Raw genomic sequence first — 6,555 nt, 5'->3', positions numbered from 1 at the left:
GTTTTTTGCATAATACACAAACCAAAGAATACAATCAGAACAACCATAACAACAACAAACAAAGAGAGAGGAAAAAGAAGGTGGGGAGAGAAGAGATGGGCTGACATAAGCAAAGCATAACCACAGATTCAATGAATTATTACAGGAAGAGCAATAATGGTACACTGTTCAGTCTTGAGGAAATCCATGAAGGGCTGCCATACAGTTTGGAATTGGCGATGAGATTTGGGCTCAGAGGAACGTATACTTTCCAGTTGTATGACATGAAACAATTCAGGCAACTGAGCTTTGAAACATGGATAGTCCGAGAATTTCCAGTTTAAAAGTATTATTTTTTTTGGCAAGGTTCATGCCCATCAATAAAGAAGTTTGGAGTTTTTAATGTCTCAGAAGATCCCAAAATTGCTAGGCCACGATCTGGCTTAACTTCCTTTAGAAAGACTTTTGAAAAAAAGTCAAATATAGCAGTCCAAAAGTTAAACAGTTTAGAACAAAACAAAACATATGAGACAAAGAATCCTCTTCTGTTTTACATCTGTCAGAATTGTGTATTTTACTCAGTTTAGTTTTGGAGTAATACAATCTATATACCACTTTAAACTGAATCAGCCTATGTCTCGCATTTATTGAGCAGCCTTGAATCTTCCAAAGACTTTCACTCCAAGTTTCATCAGACACTTCTTCATCAAAGTCCTTAGCCCAGACTTCTTTTATATAATTTGTGCTCACAGGCAACTGGAAAACATTAACACAGCATGAAATGTCTAGAGCTTGAATTTAACAAGAAACCTTCCTTAAATGTATTAGTCTTTGGCTTGTTAATAAATTGTGGGATGACCATTTGAACATAATGTCTCACTTTAAAAATCGGAACCTGGGAGCTCAGTGAGTGTATTTCAGCTTTTATTTACTATATTGGATTTTCAGTTGGTCAAAAGTGTATGTACATTTTCTAAGTATTTGGTGGCATTGCCTTTTGTTTGTTTGAACTTTAATCAAACAATTGGTGTAGTCCAAGAAATCACAAGCTTCTCTCATACTTTGCTGGATTTTTTGCTCATTCCTCCTGACAAAACTGATGTAACTCACTCAGGATTTTCAGCCTCCTTGCTCAGACACAGTTTTCAATTCAGTCCACAAATTCTCTGGGATTCAGGTCAGTGTTTTGTGATGGCCATGCCAATACTTCCACTTAATTGTCTTTAAACCATTTTGTTACAACTTTGGATGTATGCTTAGGATAATTGTCCTGCTGGAAGATCCAATTGCAAACAAGTTTTAACTTTCTGGATGATGTCCTGAGGTTTTGCTTCAGTATTTCTTGATAATCCGCCTTCCTCAATTTTCTGAAGTGCACCAGTCCATTTTCTAGCAAAACACTCCCATGACATGATTCAGCTACCTCCATTCTTTAAAATTGGGATGGTGTTCTTCTGATTAAAAGCCTCTTCCTTTTTCTTCCATATATAGCGCAGATAATTATGGCCAAACAATTAAAATTTTTGTTTCATCTGACCAGAGAACACTCCATCAAAAGGCTGGTGATCACCTGCAAATTTCAGGCTTTTTATTCCTGTTATGGAGTAGAAGCTTCTTCTTTGCATGAAAGCCTTTCAGGCTACAGAGATGAAGGAGTGTCTAAATGGTGCATGTACAGTACATACTTGACAGTACTTAATGCCTCCAACTCCTTCACCAGTTCCTTTGGTGTAGTTTTGGGGTTCAATTGAACCTTTCGGGCAGAAATTTATTAATCCCTGCTAGTTAATTTGTGCCACTTTCCTGAACGATGCAGTGTCTGTGTGGTCCCAAGTTTTTTATGTTTGCGTATAGTTGTTTGTACAGATGCTTGTGGTACTTTCAGTTGTTTGGAAATTGCTCCTATGGTGGAGGTCAACATTTTTTCTGAAGTTTGGCTGAGTTGCATGGATTTTCCCAATGTATCAAGGGCAAAAGGCACTGGCTCTAAAGGTGGGCCCTTTTACAGCCACAAGTCTGTTCCTAATTATGACAGTTGGCCAACCAGAAGTTTCTAAAAGTCATTACATCAGTTTCTGGAATCTTCCATAACTTTAAAGAGACAGTCAAATGTATGTAAACTTTTCACCCACGGGAATTCTGATATCGTGAATTAAAGCTGAAATAAATTCATCTCTAATTGATTGGTTTAAAATCACCTCTGATATGAACAAAGTAGATGCCCTAATTGACTTCCCACAAGAAATGTATGGTAACAAGAAATGTGTGGAGTAGTGAAAAACTGAGAATGAATATCTTTAGCCTATGTAAACTTTTGGCCTCAACTATACAAGATGCAGGCTGCGTGTAGATCAAACAAATCTGTCTAAAAGACAGTAAACTCTTTCCAACACTTCCAGAGTATTGCCAATGCATTGAAATAGCATAAATTTAATACATATAGCACTAAAAAGAAAAGAAAAACAGTAATAGAGGAACACCAGATGCAACAAATCACTAGTGCAATTGTAAAACCATATGTGCTGACAAGAGTAGGAATATCTGACTGACTTTTGGTTGTTGAGATTTAAGTGTAGCCATACAATTATTTAACTGTATTAATAATTATGTCAATGATGGAAGGTCCTCACAAGGCGAGAAAGATAAATGTGTGTACGTGTGTGTGTGTGTGTGTGTGTGTGTGTGTAGTGTGTGTGTGTGTGTGTGTGTGTGTAGTGTGTGTGTGTGTGTAGCTCCAGCTCAAAGTTGTACGGGGGGCCACAGAATGTGTTAACAATGTTAGACTTAAAATAAAGGGCCCTTTTTTCTTTCTTTCTTTTTTTTTTTTTTACAAAGCATACACTTTGCATTTACAACATTAATATCTGCTCTTTTTTTAATTTTGAAAATTCAATGCATTCATAACTGTTACAAGATTCTTGTTCCAATCATGATACACTGAATGCCAAAAGGGAGTCAGTACTCTTGTCAGAGATGAGAATGAGCTCTCATATGATTTTATGGGAAGAATTTGTTACTCTTTTCCATGGTATCCTGCAGTGGATCTAATTTTGTGATTTTTTTCCCCCAAAAGTGGGGTGGATCCCCTGTGGAGCAGGGCACATGTGTACATTTTTTGACTCCATGCTAACCGAGGTTAACGAAAAGCTGCATGAGTCAATAGTCAACCCATCTATTCAAAGCCCAGATATAAATGTAATCAATGTGTAAATAGACACAATTAGACAGTATTTATAAATAGCAGGCGTAGATCGTATGTAATTGTTGATTACATACAGCGTAATCAACAGTTAATAACAAAAAGTAGCTACAATTGTATAGAAGAGACAAAGTGAGTTATTATATTATATTATATTATATTATATTATATTATATTATATTATATTATATTATATTATATTATATTATATTATATATAAATGCCATAATATATATAAATGGCAGGGCATGCAGAGAAAATAAGAAAAACAGTGAGACAGTGAGGGAAACAATGAGGAAAATTTATATTTATATCAAAAGCAATTCTTGCAAAGCAAGTTGTTCATAGAGGTACAAAAGGAAAGACATTTAACATACTAAACTTAATATACCAACTACCTTGCTCAATAAACAAGTCTAAACTATGTATTCACCAAATAACACTGATTTTGACCAACCATTAATACACTAGACTTTCTTTTATTGTGCACAAACTTGTTTGTTTACACATTTCCTTTGTGGGATATCGTTGTCAAATTATTCTTTGCATACCTGGTTGTTCTATTGCTCTATTTTGTTGTTGAACTTGATATTTTATGATGTTTTATGTTTGATGACATTTTATGACATTTTATAAGTGTTTATTAACCAAAATATAAAAACAAAACAACACAAATAACAAATACCAACCATTACACTGTGTCCCTAACTCTAGCCTGGTAATACCACTCTCTCTCCTGGTCAGGAAATGCACAGTTCTGTACTATTATTTCTATCACCTTGTCTGTTTGGCCTTCCCCGTTAGTTTTCTCTACTCCAGTGTTTTCCCAAGATCCCCTGGCTTGCTGATGTGTCTACATATTTTCATCCTGAGGAGAAATGTTCTTCAGCCATTAGATCTGGGTGAACAACTGATAGTAAAAAATATATTTAGAGGAAATTCACCATCACTCAGTGGTAGTCAACCTCTGCGTTTGGCCAAAAATAAAAAGTTGCTTCCCAAGCAACTTGGCCAGAATGTCTGTAAAACATGCTTGGTGGTCACATCTGTACACTTACTGCTGATGATTTATATAACAATATAATACATATACAATATTCTTTTTCTTCTTCTTTTTCTGCTGCTGCTGCTTCTTCTTGCCTCAATAACTACCGTTCGGCAAATGCATCAGTCAGGATTTTTTGTAGGGAAATTAGCGGCCTCTGCCGTTGTGAAGTAGAACTGCACTCAAGCTCCAAATAAAGAAGTTCTTCGTGAACAACGAAAGGGCCAGGTTACTCCTTAATTTACGAACGACCTTACATATTACGTTATTTATAAAGGGTTTCGGGAATCGCTCGTTAATTATAAAGCATTCTTAAGAACTAAGTATCTCCTTATGTCTCTATGCTCTCCTAAAATATGAACTGTGCTTATTTTACTCAAGAACGAGTGGTCTAATTTCAGGTAAATTAGGTTTATATCAGCATAAATTTCGCATTTTGAGAACAGTGTAAATCTTGCGACGAGGATTAGGAAGTTGTTTTCAAAGGGCTAATGCAACAATAGCTAATAAATATAAAAAATAAAATAATTAAAAAAAAGCTTCATAACCAATTTACGGGCGCTAACCAGTTATTGGCCTCACCCACCAAAGTTGCAACACTGACTCGAGCACAGAACATCTGGACATCTGAATGTCTTTACATGTGTTTATGTCTAGAATGGCTGGATTCAAATGCCGGACATAACATGTCACAATTTTTGATGCGCCGAATATTCACAATATTAGCCTATTTACAACAGAAGCTATAGTACAATCAAGCCCGTTTCATCTAGAGTTACTGAAAATAAACTTAAATAAATTTTATTTATTTATTCATTCATTCAGTCATTCGTTTATTTATACTTGTGGGTGTCTCTGGGTTTTTGTCAATGTGAATACTGCTTCATTAATTTCACAAATACTCGAATAAATGTCCTAAGTGGTACGTCTTTTGTACTTTTGGTTCAGCTGAGTGAAACTGATCAGCAAAAGGCGTAGTGTTTATTATAGCGTTTACCGTGGAGCCCAAAAATTGACCTTGGACCCGGACTGTGTTGACAATATTACCACGTACGTTGTTGTGCAGATCACAAGCACACATGCGTATGTGATGTTACATTTTTAAAATGTAACTCGACTCTATTCATAATCAACGTCACTGGAAAACAAACACGATATTTCCTTAAAATATGATGGGTGCGTTTACATTAGTGAAAGTCTGAAGGCTAAGCGTGGTTTGGATGAAGTACTTGTGCAATGGGAGGAGTTTGCCCGTGAACCACATGTGCTATTGGTCTTTGCATGACGAAGCTTGTGAGCCCCTAGCTGCCTGAAAAATAAAGCAGCGGCAACACTTTCGCCTTCACAAAAATATGCCGCAGCTATATCATGCTCTATAAGCTCAGTTTTCGCTCCACGTGTGTACCCCTTTCGCTGCCAAAGAGTCAAGGGCCTCTGGGCCTTGTGCAGCAGAGTTCCAACCGCAGAATGATTGGGCGTGTCAGAGGCGGTAGCACTCCGGACAGGAAAATCGCATTATCTGCCATTGGTAAGGAAGTTTTGGTTCTTTCGCCTCACCAAATCCATCGTGGATCTGAGCTTAGGAAGAATCACGCTTCTTTCCTGCCTGGCTTCCAAGATTGGCGTGTTTGCCTTCAACGCAAGGCGAGAATATGACACCTCCAATTTTACCCTGGACTCCAGACTGAACTTCCAGTACCAGTCTTCGGACTCACTAAGATGGGCTTTTTAAAGGCTTGTGTAGCCTACCAGTATATTTCTGTTTATCCTGTTACAACTGAAGCTCCATCTAACCGTCTAGCAGATACTTTCCCACTTTTACTCCCATCTTTTCAACGTGTGAAGCCTTTCTCGGAGTCAGGCAGCAAACCTTTATACGACCGACTGCGCAACATTCCCAAGCCAATGGAGCGAAAGTAATAACAGCAGAAGTAGACTGCCATTACCACCATGATGCACACGAATCGACGCCACGATGACTCGACAGATTTGTCTTGACTTATACTTGTCTTGACTTATAGCAAAAAGCTTTACAGACTTTCCAGAGAATGTTGAATATTCCAGAAAAGAGAGGAGAGGTGGGTAAATAATAGTGTACCAGATAACACGTTCGCATTAATTTTTCGTTTCATAAAGATTGTTCGAAGGATGCAAGAATGTCTAAATCTTTTGTACAATGCTTAGCACATCAAAAGCTCAAACGTGGAGTCTGATGGGCCATGTGAGTAATTGTTTAAGGGCATGAGACTACTGTGAGGAGAAAATAACCCCATAGGATTACAGAAAAGTAGCATTAGTGGCTGATTGATAGTTACTCTCTATATCAAATTAA

The sequence above is a fragment of the Pangasianodon hypophthalmus genome, chromosome 13, assembly GCF_027358585.1.
Source record: "Pangasianodon hypophthalmus isolate fPanHyp1 chromosome 13, fPanHyp1.pri, whole genome shotgun sequence".
Classification (NCBI taxonomy): Eukaryota; Metazoa; Chordata; class Actinopteri; order Siluriformes; family Pangasiidae; genus Pangasianodon; species Pangasianodon hypophthalmus.
Note: the sequence above shows the minus strand (reverse complement) of the source record.